The sequence below is a fragment of the Lepidochelys kempii genome, chromosome 4 (genome assembly GCF_965140265.1).
Source record: "Lepidochelys kempii isolate rLepKem1 chromosome 4, rLepKem1.hap2, whole genome shotgun sequence".
Taxonomy (NCBI): domain Eukaryota; kingdom Metazoa; phylum Chordata; order Testudines; family Cheloniidae; genus Lepidochelys; species Lepidochelys kempii.
Genome location: NC_133259.1, coordinates 120760202 through 120778395, shown reverse-complemented (window position 1 = coordinate 120778395; position 18194 = coordinate 120760202). Strand labels below are relative to the sequence as shown.

Genomic DNA, 18194 nt, shown 5'->3' with positions numbered 1-18194 from the left:
ACTATACAAAAGCAGATTAGGCCAAAGAGATGGGGGAGTACTGATCTATTCAAAAGACACCATAGCATTTATCAAGATTAAAAATTCTAAGTGGTTGACAGTTGACTCTGTATGGATAAAAAGCCCAAATGGAAAGAACACAAACATGCTACTAAGGCACTACTAACCTCCTGATCAAGAAAAGGATATTGCGTGCACAATGCTGAGTGAAATCAAAAAGGAAGCAAAGTCAAACAATATAATAATAATGGGGGACTTCAACTAGCTGCTTATAAATTGGTCAAATATTACAAAGGACAAAATGTAGAGAAGCAATCTGTTGATGTGTTAAACGACTGCTTCTTGGCCCTGGTCTACACGGCGAGGTTAGGTCAAATTTAGCCGTGTTAGGTTGATTTTATAAGCAATACGGCTACACAACCAATTCCATTCCGTCGACCTAAAGGGCTCTTAAAATCGACTGCTGCACTCCTCCCTGGCGAGGGAAGGAGCACTAAAATCAACCTTCCTGGGTTGTGCAGATGCAACATTGTGCAATTCAATGGTATTGGCCTCTGGGGGCTATCCCAGAGTGCTCCAATGTGATCCCTCTGGACAGCACTTTCAACTCCGATGCACTAGCCAGGTACACAGGAAAAGCCCCAGGAACTTTTGAATTTCGTTTCCTGTTTGGTCAGCATGGGAAGTTCAGCAGCATAGGTGACTATGCAGTCCCAGAATTGCAAACAAGCTCCAGCATGGACCGAACTGGAGACACTGGATCTGATTGCTGTATGGGGAGAAGAATCTGTGCAGGCAGAACTTCGATCAAAAAGAAGAAATGCTAATATATATATGCCAAAATCACACAGGGTATGGTGGGGAAAGGCTACACCAGGGAAACTTGCTGGGTGAAAGTTAAGGAGCTCAGGCAAGCCTACCAAAAGACAAAGGAGGCAAATGGTTGCTCCGGGTCAGAGCCCCATACATGCTGCTTCTACGATCAGCTGCATGCCACACTACCCCACCAGTGTCCGTGGACACCTACAAGGGGGGAGTCTGATGCAACATGGAGAAGGATTTTGTGGATGAGGAAAAGGAGGAGAATGTGCAGCAGGCAAGTGGAGAATCCATTCTCCCCAGCAGCCAGGACGTTTTCATTATCCTGGAGACAATACCCTCCCAAGGCGGGTTCCCGGAACCTGAAGGTGGAGAAGGTACCTCTGGTGAGTGCACATTTGTAACTACACTACAGGGGTTAAAAGCAATTGTGTTGAATGTTTGATTTGCCCTGAAGAATTGGGATGCATTCGCGGCCAGTACAGCCTGTTAACGTGTCTGGAGATGGAGCAGGAATCCTCCATGAAGCTCCTGTTCTGTTACTTTCTTTCTTCGGCCTGTCTTGTAGTAGGTGACTTCTGGGTACCCTTCTGTCTCTGTCAATCTGTTTCTTCACTTCACTACAAGACAGGCCCAACAAAGAAAGAAACCGAATGCCACTAGCCGTCACCTACAGCCCCCGACTAAAACCTCTCCAGCGCATCATCAAGGACCTATAACCTATCCTGAAGCACAGTCCCTCACTCTCACAGACCTTGGGAGACAGGCCAGTCCTCGCTTACAGGCAGCCCCCCAACTTGAAGCAAATACTTACCAGCAACTACACACTACACAACAAACACACCAACCCAGGAACCAAACCCTGCAACAAAGCCTGGTGCCAACTCTGTCCATATATCTATTCAAGGGACACCATCATAAGACCTAACCACATCAGCCACACCATCAGGGGCTCGTTCACCTGCACATCTACCAACGTGATATATGCCATCATGTGCCAGCAATGCCCCTCTGCTATGTACATTGGCCAAACCGGACAGTCTCTATGCAAAAGAATAAATGGACACACATCTGACATCAGGCACTATAACATTCAAAAACCATTCGGAGAACACTTCAATCTCCCTGGTCACTCAATAATATACCTAATACTGGCAATTTTTCAACAAAAAAACTTCAAAAACAGACTCCAACGTGAAACTGCAGAACTGGAATTAATTTGCAAACTGGACACCATCAAATTAGGCCTGAATAAAGACTGGGAGTGGTTGGGTCATTACAAAACCTAATTTCCCCCATACTAACTTCCCCCTACTCACACCTTCTTGTTAACTGTTCGAAATGGGTCACTCTCATTACCACTACAAAAGTGATTTTTCCTCCCTTGGTATGCTACTGTTAATTGAATTGTCTCATTAGACTGACCTCCCACTTGGTAAGGCACTCCCATCTTTTCATTTGCTGTGTATTTATATCTGCTCCTGTAATTTCCACTCCATGCATCTCATGAAGTGGGTTCTAGCCCACGAAAGCTTATGTCCAAATAAAGTTGTTAGTCTCCAAGGTGCCACAAGGATTCCGTTGTTTTTACTTCTTCATGTTTACGTTAACTATTCTTTTCTTCCAACACAATCCCTTCCATAATTCCCTTCATCGGAATAGACGTTATCAATCTCTCCATTAAAAGCTATGGTTAGGTTGCACTTTGTTGAGGCAACAGCAGACGAACTACTGCCCATCTTGCATTCCTATGACAATGACCTGCATCATATAGCCCAGTGGCTCTCAACCTTTCCAGACTACAGTATCCCTTTCAAGAGTCTGATTTGTCTTAGAATCATAGAATATCAGAGTTGGAAGGGACCTCTGGAGGTCATCTAGTCCAACCCCCTGCTCAGAGCAGGACCAATCCCCAATTAAATCATCCCAGCCAGGGCTTTATCAAGCCTGACCTTAAAAACTTCTAAGGAAGGGGATTCCACCACCTCCCTAGGTAACGCATTCCAGTGTTTCACCACCCTCCTAGTGAAAAAGTTTTTCCTAATATCCAACCTAAATCTCCCCCACTGCAACTTGAGACCATTACTCCTTGTCCTGTGCTCTTCTACCACTGAGAATAGTCTAGATCCATCCTCTTTGGAACCCCCTTTCAGGTAGTTGAAAGCAGCTATCAAATCCCCCCTCATTCTTCTCTTCCGTAGACTAAACAATCCCAGTTCCCTCAGCCTCTCCTCATAAGTTATGTGTTCCAGACCCCTAATCATTTTTGTTGCCCTTCGCTGGACTCTCTCCAGTTTTTCCACATCCTTCTTGTAGTGTGGGGCGCAAAACTGGACACAGTACTCCAGATGAGACCTCACCAATGTCGAATAGAGAGGAACGATCACGTCCCTCGATCTGCTGGCAATGCCCCTACTTATACATCCCAAAATGCCATTGGCCTTCTTGGCAACAAGGGCACACTGTTGACTCATATCCAGCTTCTCGTCCACTGTCCCTTGTGTACCCCCAAGTTTCACCTCACTTAAAAACTATTTGCTTACAAAATCAGACATAAAAATACAAAAGTGTCACAGCACACTTACTGAAAAATTGCTTATTTTCTCATTTTTACGTACAATTATAAAATAAATCAATTGGAATATAAATACTGTACTTACATTTCAGTGTATAGAGCAGTATAAACAAGTCATTGTCTATATGATATTTTAGTTTGTACTGACTTTCCTAGTGTAGTCTGTTGTAAAACTAGGCAAATATCTAGATGTGTTGGTTTACCCCCAGAGGTACATATACCCCTGGTTGAGAAACAGTGGTACAGCCCACCTGTTTCTTGATCTCCTTGCATACTAACCGCTACTTGAGGCCCCATAATCTGTATTGCCAATTCCACAATTCAAAAAGCATGAGATTTTTTTAAAAATAAGTTTGGGTTCTTTTTATTTGCCATTTGGTTTCTGAGCATTTAAGGTGCTCTCACTGCAAGCTCATTTACAAGCTTTTCTCTGCAACCAGGAAGTCTAGAAGTTTACTTTTTTTTTTTTTTTTTTAATGAAAGCAGATGAGATTCTCATGCTGTCCTGATTTCTGTAATTTGGCTGTAAGAAAACCTCAAATATAATGCACTTTGTGATAAAATTGTAGAAGCTGGCAATATTGCCTAACCATTTGGGTCTTAGCTCCTGCTACACTTGCTCTGCCCCGATGGGCACTTCTTGTCTCCTCTTCCACTGAGCTACCCTCTGCCTGCTCAAGCCTCGCGCTACCTCCTCCACTCTCTATTTTCACTTCCCCAATGGCATCTGCCTTGTATCCCATCTGATTTGCTCCTCTGAGTCTGCTGGTGCTCCCTGCCTCCTGCCCCCTTCACTTTGCACTACCACCCAAGTATAACACTTTCCCTCTCCCCCTGCCTTGTGCTCCTTCCAAGCCCTCCAGGTTCCTGTCTCACATTCCAAATGACATGTCAGGTCCCTGTCTCAGGATGGACTGATTTAAATCACCAATTTTTATCATGATTTCAATCAGCAAGTAGGACACCTTGATTAAAATAATCAATTTTAATCTTGCTTTGCATTAATATATTTGTTATTTTCCTAAAGTGAGGTTAATTCTCTTTGGTTGGTATAATTTGGTACTTGTTTTTCCAACTATAAGGATACATTATATTTATACATCTCTATTTAAACAATTATATAGCTTTCCATACATTTAGCCTGATTCTTAATTTTTACATTTTTTGTTAGAAAATGTGAATGACATCTCTTATTTATGAGATGATTAATTTTTAGTCAAGTTGCATTTGGATGGCAATAGGAATTCAATTAAAATTCATAAAAACTGTATTTTACAATTTTTCTTACTTAAAATTAAACTAAATTGTGCTGAATACATAAGAAAAATATCAAAACTTGTTTTGTATTTATAACTAATGGATGCATTAAACAATGGAAGTATTACGTTAGTGAATTGAACTGACTTTAGAACTAGAAAATCTCACCCTCTCACACCCATGTTTTATTCATAGATTGAAAGAGGAAACAAGCTTTCCTGCTTTTTCAACTCCTAATTGGTTTCTTAACTTCCAATGAGCTAGTCATTGAACTGAGCTAGTTGGAAAAAAATGAAGAAAATAGTCTCTCTCAGCACCTGTAGAAGAGGCTCTTGCTTTTAAAAGCCAGCTAAGCACTTCAACAGACTGGCTTCAAGGGCTTCCAGGAGTTCAGTATTTCCACTTTCTTTAAAACTAGAACCTGATTCTAAGCATGTATGGCTTAATATTTTTTGCATATATTGTTAAGGATTTTCATGGGTTACAGGAAACTGAGCCCTGAATCAGATTGTCATAAATTCACATTTAATTTTAAATAGGGTTTATTTTTAAAAGTAAATGTATTTGGTTTAAATAAAATCTGCTTTAAAGCGAAAAGTTGTCCGCCTAGCCCTGCCTGCCTCGTACACGCCTCACGCTCCTGACTTTACGAACTTCCAGCCCCTGTTATCCTGAGAGCGCCCTCTCTCCCCCCCGCCGCCATTTCCCCCGCCTGCTACCGGCCTCGCACCTCGAGCCCCAACGACTGCCCCAGATCCCAGCCTCGAGCCCCTCGGGGGGGGCGAAGTCTGCGCATGCGTATTATAACTCCGCCGGTGGAGGATGGGCACGCTCCCGTCCCCACGCTGAAGAGTTGTGCGCTGCCCACCGCGCCCCTGTGAGACGTTGGAGCAAGAAGAAAACTACAGCTTCCGGCATGCAACGCGCAGCGGCCCAAGGCGGTGGCGGACTGGCAGCGGTGCATGCTGGGAGCTGTAGTTCCAGGTTCTTTGTATTGTCTCTTCTCTCCGGTCGGGAACCCGACCCCCAGTCTTGCCGGGTGAGTGACTGACAGCTCCCTGCAGCCAGTGGCCGAGGTGCTGGGTGGTGGAGACAGGCGCCCGTCGCCCCGGTGACCGGTGGCGAGCTGGTGACTCGGTGAGGCGCTGGAGTCCTGGGGAACGGAGGTGAGTGGGTCTGGGAGCCGTGCTCCCTTCCCCCCCCCCCCCGACCAAACCGACTGTGTGCGCGGGACCCTACTCGAGACGGGGGGGGGGGGGGGGGGGTGGAAGGAGTAAAGTGGGGGAGGGGAGAGACCTGAGGGGAATCGGGGGAGGGGGGTAGCGTGCAGAAGTTAGACACCCCGAGCGCTGCTGTGTGTGTGGCGGGGAGTGGTTCCGTTACAAGCTGGGCTTTGCAGGGAGGTGGGGATTTGTTTGTTGGGCTCCCGATTTTACTGCTTGCTTTTCAAACGCTCCCAACCGACCCGAGTGCTGCTTTTCCCTCCCAATCCCAGCGGCTTCACCCTCCAGGGAGGCTGAGGCTGCTTCGATAAGGTGGTTAACGTGTAACGCTGTTTGGAGAGTAGCGTGCAACAGTTGCTTGGCTGGGGGAGGGGGTACAGTAAACTGCTCCTGGTCCCCCAACTCTCTCACAGCTACCTGACCCCACTCGCTGTTGTATCTGCCTGCCCTGTTAATGAATTTACTTCAGTACTCTTGTGAGGTGGGGAAACGCTATTATCTCCACTTTGCAGAGGCACAGAAAGGTTACTGCTGTGATTGATGGTCCTTTAGGAAAATGATTTATAAACCAAAGCCTCGGCACATTACTGATAATAATACTTGGAAATTGTGTAGCACTATTTGTGTTCAAAGTGTTTTACATCTACTAATCCTCCTGATACCTCTGGAAAGTGAGTGTGTATGATTCCATTTTTACAGATGGGGAAAATGAGGGGGAGAGATTAGGTGACTTGCCCAAGGGCACACAAGGAGTTGGTAGCAGTGGCAGGATTTAGACTCCCAGTTTATTAGAAAATATTATGAATATGTTTATTCCTGAGAGGATACTTTCCTTTGGATACCAGTTCATCTGAAGATATTTCTGATATGACTGGCTCTCTTTTCTTCCTCTTCCTAGTTTGCCTGCACTCTTTTCTGATGTGAGTCGCTCTGTGATCGGTGAGCTTTTTGTGTCCACAAAAAGATGTTATTCTTTTACCTAGGGCAACAGTTCTCAAACTGTGGGTCAGACCCCAAAGTGTGTCGTGACCCCATTTTAATGGGGTTGCTAGGGCTGGCATTAGACTTGCTGGGGGCAGGGGCCAAAGCCCCACTTCCTTGGGTGGTGGGGCTCAGAACTCAGTTTCAGCCCTGGGTGGCAGGGCTCAGATTACAGGTCCCCTGCCTGGGGCTGAAATCCTTGACCTTTGCCGCCCCCCCCCCAAAGCCCTGCCTGGGGTGGCAGGGCTCAGGCTTTGGTCCCCCCTCCTGGGATCATACAGTAATTTTTGTTGTCAGTAGCGGGTCACAGTGCACTGAAGTTTGAGAACTCCTGACCTAGGGTCTTAGGTAATTGAGCTCTTTTAAAACTCATCCTTCTCATCACTGCTTCATTCATAGTTTTCCAGATAATTTGTAACTTTCATCTATAACACCAAAGCTTGGATGCTTTGAGTCTTCTCTCAGTGTCCTCCTTACGTGTCTCCATACAGGAGAATTGACTGTAGATAGCACCGTAGCAATTTAGTGAGGATATATGGAGTTTTAATTTTTGATAACACAGAAGTCTTTGGAAGTTGTTGAATACTTTTGCAAACTGTATCCTTCTTTTGATTTCTTCATCACATCTTCTGTTTAGTGTTGTTAGACTCCCTACACTTATTTCACCTCTCAACCATCAAGTAATAGGTGTTGCCTGTCTTGTGCATCTCTGTCATAGGTGCCAACTCCCTGGATGCTTCGGGGCGGGAACACCCATGGAAAAAAAATAGTGGATGCTCAGCACCCACTGTCAGCCCTGCCGATCAGCTCCTGCCCCTCCGCCCTCCCCAGCGCCTCCTGTCTGCTGAGGATCAGCTGTTCAGTGGTGGGCTGGAGATGCTGGGGAGGGGGGAAGAGGGAGGAGAAGGAGCAGGAAGAGGCGGATAAGGGTGGGGTGGGTGGGGGTGGAGTGGAGGTGGAAAGAGGTGGGGCAGGGTGGGGTCTTGGGGGAAGGGGTTGAGTGGGGGCGGGGCCTGGGGCGGAGCAGGGGTTGAGCACCCCTGGGGAAATTAGAAAGTTGGCGCCTCTGGTCTCTGTGTTTGTTTATTATCGTACTTTCTGTCTTCCTAATGTCGATCCTCACTCCATATTTCTTGCTGACATTGTTTGCAGCAATAAGCATGCTCTGAAGTTCTTCCTTAGACTCAGCCAGTGCTACTCAGATCTCATTGGCTCAGGAGCCAAATGAGCGATAAAAATTACCCAATGAACCACAGCAGTATGAATTCATTGTTTCATTTACTCTCTCTATATATATCAAGGGTGGGCAAAATATGGCCCGTGGGCCGGATGCGGCCCATCTAACATTTCTGTCTGGTCCGCCATGACTAACATTTCTGTCTGGCCTCCTCTTCCCCCTTGTGATCTCCGAGTCCGAACCTCTAAAAGGCCTGCGGCGCAGCGGGGCGCTCAGGCAGGCTGCCTGCCTGTGCGGCGCAGCGGGGCCCCATGCTGCTCCCGGAAGCAGCTGGCTGCTGCTGGTACATTTGTGCGCACCCCGGGTGGGGGGGAGGTGGCTCCATGCACTGCTCCCCCCCAGCACTGTCCTCACAGCTCCCATTGGCCGGAAACCGGCCAATGGGAGCTCCGGGGGCAGTGCTTGCGGGCGCAGGCAGTGCACGGAGACCCGCTGCACTCTTAGGTTGGTTAATAATTAAAACCACAGTGGTTTAATATGTGCTACAAAGATCTGCAGGAGACACATTAAAGAGCCTCTTGCGGCTCCTGAGCCTCAGTCTGAGTATCACTGGTCTAAGCAATGCAAACTAGGTCACTGATGTATCTTATGTTATTGATGTATATGTCATTGGCCTGTATGTCCTGGTTGGATGTCTTCTAAACTTTTCCTCATTATAACGTCTACATATGTTAAATAACTGCGGAGATAGGTGTACACCAAGGTTGCATTCTTTCTCAGTGCTGCCATGCTTTGATAGTGCATAGTTCATTCAGATTGCTGCTTTCTGTCTCCAATGTAGGCTTTTTATTAATTGTGTATCTTGAAAGTCAATATTCTTCAAGAATATGTATCATCTTGTTGTATTTGATTTTATCAAATGCCTTCTCAGAATCTACAAAGCACATATAAATTTCCTTTTGCACTTTGATCGCACACTCAGATAAGGTCCTTAGGGAAAGATTGCCTTCCTTATGCCTGCTCTTGAGGAGAAACCAGATTAACTTCTACTAATTTTTTAGGTATACCTCCACTACTTAACTATATTCTGGCAATATTATATTATATATATATAAAACTATATTCCTTCTGATACAGATATAAGCAGTATGTTTTGCTAATAATGAGATAGTATTTTTAAGTAAGAATGTTCACTAATATCACAATCCAGTTCCCAATGACCCACTGTCCACAAAGCAAAAAATGCCACCGTTAGTGGCACCATTGTTGTCATTCCTGGAAAAGAGGCCAAAGATTTAATAAATGTGGAAACTAAAGGAATTCTCACTCCTGCAAATTGTTTCTGCAAAATAGAATTGGTATATTGGCCGTGCAGTGTGGAATAGCTGCTGTCTTTGCTGTACCAGTACCTTTCACACGAACCAAGTTAATGCACACAAATTTAGAGCAAGAACACAAACACACACCCCATTCATTCTGGTGGTGCCCACTCAAATAATTTTTGCTGAGGGTTTGCTGGTGTTTTTGCTATCACAGTTTCCTTCAGTTGTCATTTGACTGTAAATATGCCACATTTCAACACTGAGCAAAAAAAGTTTTGATTTATGAGAGCTCTGTGGAGGCATACTTGGGGAAAGGAGTGCTGCCTGTTACTCAACAGAGGCAGTTCTGCATTGATGTACTTTAGAGTCCTGTCCAGTTCTTGGATAGAAAAAAAAATGTTTATAACCTGGAGTAGGGGTGGAAAATATCAACCAGGGAACACCGTTATCTCAACAGTTTCCCCCCGTCCTCTTCTTTTTCCGTGACAGACAAACAATCAATTGTATGGTTGCATGGGTAACAGACTTTCAAGATGAGCTGAATACTCAGCCCTATAGTCCTAATTTTCACATACTACCTCTTAGCCCACTGGAGCTATTTCTTAAATTAATTTCTGAATATATCTCCTGTTTCTATTTGTGCTTTTTTTATTGTCGTGGGTTAATAGGAGCAGATGCATGAAATAAGACAGTTCCTCCTGCCCCCCAATAGAGAGTTTGAGAAATGGCAGGAAAGCCTCAGTGGAAATGCAGACAGCTGGCAGCTGGCAAACTACAGTGAAAACGCAAAAATAGCTGTTTGAGGAAATTTAATGTTTGTAGGAGACAGGTACAGCCCAAGGACAATTGCAAACCAGATTCTGTCTCTATTTATGCTATGTTGTGCCTTGGATCTCACAGCAGGTTGATCACAAATGTACACAAGAATGTATGGTGTCAGAGAACTTGCAAGTTTTACTTCTGATTCAGTATACCATTTTGTAGTTCAGCAACAAGGGCAATGTGGTTTATGAGGCAAATTCTTGCTTTGTTATGCTGGTGTAAACTAACTTCAGTGGATTTACACTGCTGCAACGATTCTCAAACTGTGGGTCGGAACCCCAAAGTGGGTCAGAACTCCATTTTAATGGGGTTGCCAGGGCTGGCTTAGACTTGCTGGGGCCCAGGGCCGAAGCCTGAGCCCCACCACCTGAAGCTGAAGCCTGATTTCAGCCCTACGTGTTGCCGCCCCCGCCCGGGGAAGTGGGGCTCGGGTGGGCTCAGGCTTCGGTTCCCCCCTCCTGAGGTCGTGCAGTCACGGTGCAATGAAGTTTGAGAACCCCTGCCCTCCTGTAACAGCTGCATTTAGTGCCTGTGTACACAAGGAAATGTTTCTTTCTGTAAGGTGATACAAAGTTTTCAAGGTAATAAAACACCATATGCAGTCTCATTTACTAAGCTGAAAAAAATATTCCAATGTCAATACAATCTGTGAAACCTTTTATCAAATTACAGTAGTAACTTTTTATTGTTATTAACCCTTAACAGAGATATGGAAATGTCATAAAATTATACTTTTTTGCATGGGATCATATTACCATTTATGTTTTCCAAAGAGTATTTAATTAATTAATGGGCCTGTTTTGCTCTTAACATGCATGCATAACCCCCACTAGCATTTTGGAAAATGTTAGGGAATCTCCTCTGCAGGTATCTTGGCGTTTAGTGAGTGGTTATTTTTATAGCAACCATGTCATCCTACTTAATGATGTCATCAGAAGCCTATGACAAAATGAATTTAAAAATGAATTTAAAATATTATTTAAACTTAAAAATGAATTCAGTAACATGCTGCAACCATTTTTGTATTTACCCTAAATGGATTAAACACTGTTTTAGTTCCAAACATAGTGTACTAAGGTAGAAATTATTACAGTATAGTAATATAATGGAGATAATTGGATGTACATTAATATTTTAGGAAACTCAAGAGTGTGGCCTAATGGAAGTAGGATATTCCTCTTTTTCAGGCATAGGACTGGGTGTAAGGTAGCTGTGGTTCTGTTTTCTGCCACTGATTCCTAACAAAGGTGGTGTGAGATTGATTAATGTTTGTAAAGCACTTCTTAACCCTTGGATGGAAAGCATTATGTAAGTGCAAAGTATTAGGCTTTGTCTACACTGCCAATTGAAGGACAAAACTTTTGTCATTCACAAATGCTTAAAAACGTCCTCTAACAGGAGCACATCCTGGAGTTGAGTCTTCAACTAAGAGTCCTTTTCCAATCCAGGAGAATTCATTTCCAAGGATCAACCACAAGAGGGTGAGAAGCAATCTCTGACCATTTAAATAATACTTTCATTATTAGAGTAGTGAAATAACTAACATGCTTGAAAAGCTAGGCCTGAGATGCCAATGAATGCTTTTTGTTTTGTAAAGCATTTAAAGTTTCAGATGTTGCAAGCACAAATGTCACTCTTAGCAAAAGAGTGTGTACATGTATTGCTGTCCATGTTCAAAGTGCTTTATCAGTTTTAGTCTAAGTACATGCCAGGAGGTCAAATTATGACTAGAGTGTGAATTGTAACTTTGAAATTCTTGATTCTTTGTTTTTCAATGATCAACCAAAAAAATAATATTTGCAAAGGTTATCTATGGCCATTCCAGTGTGAATGCACCTGATCTTGGAAACTGGTAAGCGTTAGGTACTTACTTAAGGTAAAAAATATCCATTAATTTTGTGTGCTCCATTTGGGACATCAATGACCTGATTTTTTAGGATACTTAGTGGTATGTAGCAGTGGTTTTCAAACTGCGGGGTGTGACCCAGAACTGGGTCGCGGAATGGAAGGCACTGGATTGCGGTGGCTATGGTCAGCACCGCCAACCGGGCCATTAAAAATCCGGTCGGCGGTGCTGCTTGGCTAAGGCAGGCTAGTTCCTATCTGTTCTGACACCATGCTCCGCCCCGGAAGCGGCCAGCAGGAGGTCCGGCTCCTAGGCACACTGCCCCTGCCACGAGCACTTCTACATTCTCAGTTTTCTTAGGTTTCATTGTATATAGTTTAGTTTAGTAGTACCCTTTATTTAGTTTGCAGCATTTAGTTAGGTTAGATCAGGGGTCCCCGTGGGCACAATGGCGCCTGCCAGGACAGTTGTGTGTGCCCGCAGGACACCGTGCCGCTGAAAGGCCGCTGCCGAGCATGGCTGTTGGAGAACTGCCCGCCAAAATGCCGCTGAGAAGCGTTGCCGTTTCTTGGCAGCATTTCGGCAGCGATGCTTCTTCCCGCTGCCGCTTCTTGGTGGCATTTCGGTGGCGGGGTGTCTGGCGCCCGCCACAGTCTTCTGGGAATAGGAATATGCTATTCCCACAGAAAGGTTGGGGACCACTAGGTTAGATAGTTATCCCGGGAGATGCCCTCACCAGGGTTTAAGCATTGTCTGTCATGTGGAGCATTGTCTGTCTCCACTAGTGACCCGCGGGGGGGGGGGGGGGGCGGCCATGTGGTGTTTGTTCTGCTGGGAGAAGGGCATATTAAAGAAAGGTGTTCCATCAGTAAAATATTCAGAAAGAGAGCACTGGTGGCAAGAGACTTGTGCTTAAAGCCACACCTTTTGGAACAGGCCATGAGGCCTGCTTTGGCACTGGGGACCTCCACTAATCAACCAGTTCTGTAGTCTTCTTCGAGCTGACATGAAATGTTGCTCCAGTTTGAAGTCTGATGATTGCCCTAAGAGGAAAAGGGATCATTCTCCTTCCTCTGGTCCTCCAAGTAAAAGGACCTGTAAGATGAACCAAGATCACTCCAGAGATCAGAGAGGTTCTTCATCATCTTCTAACAGGAGTGCTGATCAGCACCTTGATTCCTCTGGTACATGGGATGGAGCTGGGCCATCTAACCACTGCCTTGTATCATGTTGGCTATACCAACTGCAAGGAGAGGATGGCAGCTACAGGTCTTAATGACAGAACCCACATACACACAGTTTTTCAAGGACAAAGTGGACCTATGGCCACATCCAAAGTTTTTATTGAATATAGTTTCATGATTTCATCTTAACTAAATGCTTAATTTACCAGTGTTCTTTCCTAAATCAATGCAAATGAACAATGGCTTCACGTGTTGATTGTAAGATGATGCTTGACATTTTACCTGGAAAGAATTACGCCCTTTGGGTCAGGTGGTCTCTGTGCGAATGATTTCCAGGTGGATAACTTCATTACATCAGCATATGAAATAGCTCAGACCATGCCCCTACAGAGATTGTGAGGTCATTCAATGAGAGCTCAAGTGACAGTGGTAACATTCCTCCATGATGTTTCAGTATTGGACATTTGCAGGGCTGCCACCTGGTCTTTTGTACATACTTTTTACTAGGCACTATTCAATTACCACTATGTGTAGGTCAGATGCAAACTTTTTAGGAAGGCAGTCCTGCAGTCATTGTTTAAGTAAACTTTGAGTCCCACATCATATGAATACTGCTTGTGGGTGACCTAAGTGGAATACCTGTCTGTAACCACTTAAAGAAGAAAAGATGGTAACTTGTTCTTCAAGATGTGGATGCATGCGTGTGTTCCATGACCCACTCTCCGTCCCCTGTGCATCACAGTCTCTAGTCTTGATGTATGAAGGAACTGAGGGGAGTCAGGCCAGTGCTGTCCTTAAATAGCCTGGCGAGGGGCTAGAACCACAGAGCATGAGCACTGCTTCTACAGGTACTGCTGGATAAAGTTCTCTAGCTTCAATGTGATGGGCATGTGCATACCTGAGTGGAATACATATCTGCACCAATATCTCAAAGAACAACACTTAGAATACAGGCAAGTAACAGTTTTCAGGGTTCCCGTCCACCTTTTTCTCCCGCATTTCATACCTGTCTAATTTCATGTCCCTTCTTTCCCTTACTGGATCATGCACTCTATCCGTCTTTTTGTCGTTGTTGTTGTTCTCACTACTTTTTAATTTTTTTGCTTTCCAGACCACGTGGTAGGCCACTTTAAATTAAGGGATGAGCATAACACAGAACCATATTGCTGTTCTACATGATCAGATGTGATGCATTGTGTGGTCAGGTGGGTAGTCTGATCCATGAATGTGGAAACCTGACTTTTATGAACAAAACCTATGTAGACCCTTCCTACTTACATCAAGTAGAATGTGTTCCAGGGTACCTACCTGCAGATGTATTTTTTAAAAACTGTTGTCAATTAGTATTAGTCCAAATAACTAGTATATTCCTAAGTATTATTTAATATATTTCACGTCTGAAGGCTGCTCTCTGACTTAATTGATGAGTATTATTCTGCAGCATATAGTAAGTTAGTAAGGATGCAGTGAGCTGACAGTCTGCTGCACAAGTATTCAGTAGGTGAAATGATGATATCCACATGTCCTGTATTAAAATAGAATTAGTCATTTTAAATAACATCAAAACTGAGACAGTGACTCTTACAGTGATAGTAGATACTCTGGCTGTACTATCACATTTATTGTGAAGGGAGGCAGCATGTCCAGTATAAGAACACCAGGCTAAGAGTCAGGAGACCTAGATTTGCCACTGAGCTGTTGTTATATTGGGCAAGTCAATTTGTCTGCCTCTGCTTCTCCATCTGTAAAGTGGGGATAATGACACTTGCCCTCATTACAAATCACTTTTTGATCTGGATATGAGAAGTATTGTAAGAATTGACTATTAATAATTTTTCAGTGATACCTTTGTGAGGTGGAAAGTGGGTAAACTTAAATTGTTGGATGCCAAGTAATTTTATTTTAAAAATCACTTACAATATTTAATTTAGAAAAATAAGAAATGGTAGGCCAGCTCTTACTAATTTTTTCTCTTACTGCCAGTCCAGGGGTATGACTCCCTCTACTTTAGGCTATGTCTACATTACGAGATAAGGGTATGATTCCCCTGCTTGCATACATGCTCTCATGCTAGCTCTGATTTAGTGGGCTTTCAGGCAGGTTTGTACTTGGCACAGTTAGTCATGCCTCTGCTGTCTTTACCAGTGCTACCATGGCTACACTGCTATTTATATTAGCACGAGTTCGATGAGAGCTAGTGCAAGTATTTGTACACAAGCAGGGGGAATTACACTGTCAGACTTATCTGGAGTAGCTCGCAAGCATGAGTACCAGCCTCAGGGCATACTGTTACAAACCAGGGCACAAACCCAAACTGGCTGTGAGTTCTATATGGTAGAACCTCAGAGTTGTGAACACCAAAGTTATGAACTGACCGGTCAACCACACACCTCCTTTGGAATTGAAAGTATGCAATCAGGCAGCAGAGACCAAAAAAAAAAAAGAGTAAATACTGTTCAGTACAATACTATGTTAAACGTAAACCACTAAAGAAAAAGGGAAAGTTTTTTAAAAAAAAGGGAAAAAAAAGATTTGGCAAGGTAAGGAAACTGTTTCTCTGCTTGTTTCATGTAAATTAAGATGGTTAAAAGCAGCATTTTTTTCTGCATAGTAAAGTTTCAAAGCTATATTAAGTCAATGTTCAGCTATAAACTTTTGAAAGAGCAACCATAATGATTTGTTCAGAGTTATGAACAACCTCCATTCCTGAGGTGTTTGTAACTCTGAGGTTCTGCTGTACTTAGGTTTCTCGAATCTACTGTGAACTCCAAAGGCTGTTGTGGTGCCTGAACATAGTCACAGACCAGGGTACCCAAGGGGACTGTCTATCTTGCCACCCAGGTAAGCCTAACTTTGTGATAGGTGATCCCTTAAACCAAAATTCACAACAATATTCAGGTTGTTCCCAGTCCCAAAGAACGAGGCACTTACTCCAGGTCAGTTATTCCTCAGATTGCAACCAAAGACAATCTTTGTAGCCAATCCTATAATAAACTAACTAAAGATTTATTAACTAAGAAGAGAAGTAAGAGAGTGTTTACCTGCTTTAACCTTGTAAATAGGACACACTCAAATGAGTTAGTCTTAGGTTCCAGAGAGAAATAGAAGCTGCTGTAATGTGCCAGCTCTTTATGTCCTTTAGGGGTAACCTAAGCTAAGCAGCTTGGGGATCACTTGCTTATACTTAGAAATATTGCCTTCTCCAAATTCTAAGCAGCACAGTGATACAGTTACTTTTGGTCAGGGATTTTTATTTCCTTCCCACAGCATTCAAACTGATGGGACAGGTGTTTGAGCCCTATCTCCTCTTAATGGGTGTGCGTGTAGGGCAATCAGCAAAGTCTTAGTCCTTTGATGTTTCACAATGGCTCATTTTGGTTTCTTTGGGCCATCTTGTGTGCAGGACGAACACTTTACATTAATTAATGCTTCTTTCCTGGTTGGTGAGTTACAGTTACAGAGGCTTACGGTGAAAACACTCAGTATAACTTTATACCATGGGATACAAATGTTATAAGTGAGATCAAGACAAGCTCGAAAGCTTGTCCTTCTCACCAACAGAAGTTGGTTCAATAAAAGATATTACCTCACCCACCGTGTCTCATCAATACATGCAGCATCCTACACACATTTCATCAAGTCTAAACACATTCTTATAAACTAAACATCTATTTTAATAATGCTAACACATAGGTGAGCCAGATTGGTTTCCAGCTATGCATTTGTCAGTGAACAGTGAGGCTTGGGGGCCTGGGCATAGGCTGGCACTTTGTCTACCAGTGTCACACACATCTGTAGCTTGTAGTGTAGATGAAAACTTAGGCACAGGGATTCATTTATATACCTTAGGGGACACCATGATTAAGATCAAGCAAATTAACCTCAATTATTAACCATGTCTATTTTATTAGAAAGGAGAAGAAAACATTAAATAAAACAACACAAGTAACAGTACACCAATGATAGACTGGTTGCTTGTGTTACAATCTCTTCTGTATGTGTGTCTGTGGAGAGCTTTTAACAGAGATTATAACTAGGACCCTACCAAATTCACAGTGCATTTTGGTCAATGTCATGATCATATGATTTTAAAAAATTGCAAATTTCACAATTTTAGCTATTTAAATCTGAAATTTCATGCTGTTGTAATTGTAGGGGTCCTGATCCAAAAAGTAGTTTTGGGGGGCCGTAAGGTTATTGTAGGGGGAGTTGCGGTACTGCTACCCTTACTACTGCTGGTGGTGGCAGCGGCTCTGCCTTCAGAGCTGGGCGGTTGGAGAGCGGTGGCTGCTGGTTGGGAGCCCAGCTCTGAAGGCAGAGCCGCTGCCAGCAGCAGTAGTGTAGAAGTAAGGATGGCATGGTATAGTATTGTCAACCTCACTTCTGTGTTGCTGCCTGCAGAGCTGAGCCCTCAGTCAGCAACCACCACTCTCTGGCTCCCCAGCTCTGAAGGCAGCAGCGCAGAAATAAAGGTGACATGGTATGGTATGATACTACCACCCTTACTTCTGCGCTGCTGCTGGTGGAGCACTGCTTCAGAGCTGGGTGCCCGGCCAACATCTGCTGCTCTTCTTCTGCATGCCTTCAGAGTGGGGCAGTTGAAAGGGTGGCAATACTGTGACCCCCTGTAGCTCCCTTTTTGGTCAGGGCCCCCAATTTGAGATACGCTGGTCTCCCCCTGTGAAATCTGTATAATATAGGGTAAAAGCACACAAAAGACCAGATTTCACAGGGAGAGACCAGATTTCACGGTCCGTGATATGTTTTTCATGGCCGTGAATTTGGTAGAGCCCTAATTATAACCTTGAAAGTGGACTGCCTTTAGGGGGTGGGGCATACTTTGTTAAGTTAAGACCAATTAATATTGTTTCCCTAAATTATTGTGAATTCAGTCTTAGTATCTTACCAGATACTTAAAAACTGTTTGGGCAAAATAGTGTATGGGCAAAATAATTTGCTTAAGGGGAGGTGGTATCCTGTCTAGTTAT

General features: G+C 43.9%; 1 protein-coding gene across 6 annotated transcripts in view; it reads left to right on the top strand.

Moving 5' to 3' along the window:
• The first annotated feature begins 5670 nt into the window (after positions 1-5670).
• The window catches only part of RGS12 (regulator of G protein signaling 12), a 181772-nt gene continuing 169248 nt past the window's right edge, over positions 5671-18194 (top strand). For 4 of the 6 annotated variants that reach the window (XM_073342641.1, XM_073342637.1, XM_073342643.1 and 1 more), the window contains exon 1: positions 5671-5817. The gene's annotated coding sequence lies outside the window, so the exon portion shown is untranslated. Of the gene's footprint in view, positions 5818-14317; positions 14412-15950; positions 16048-18194 lie in introns of all 6 variants that reach the window. The other 2 variants (XM_073342638.1, XM_073342639.1) reach the window with 1 other exon arrangement.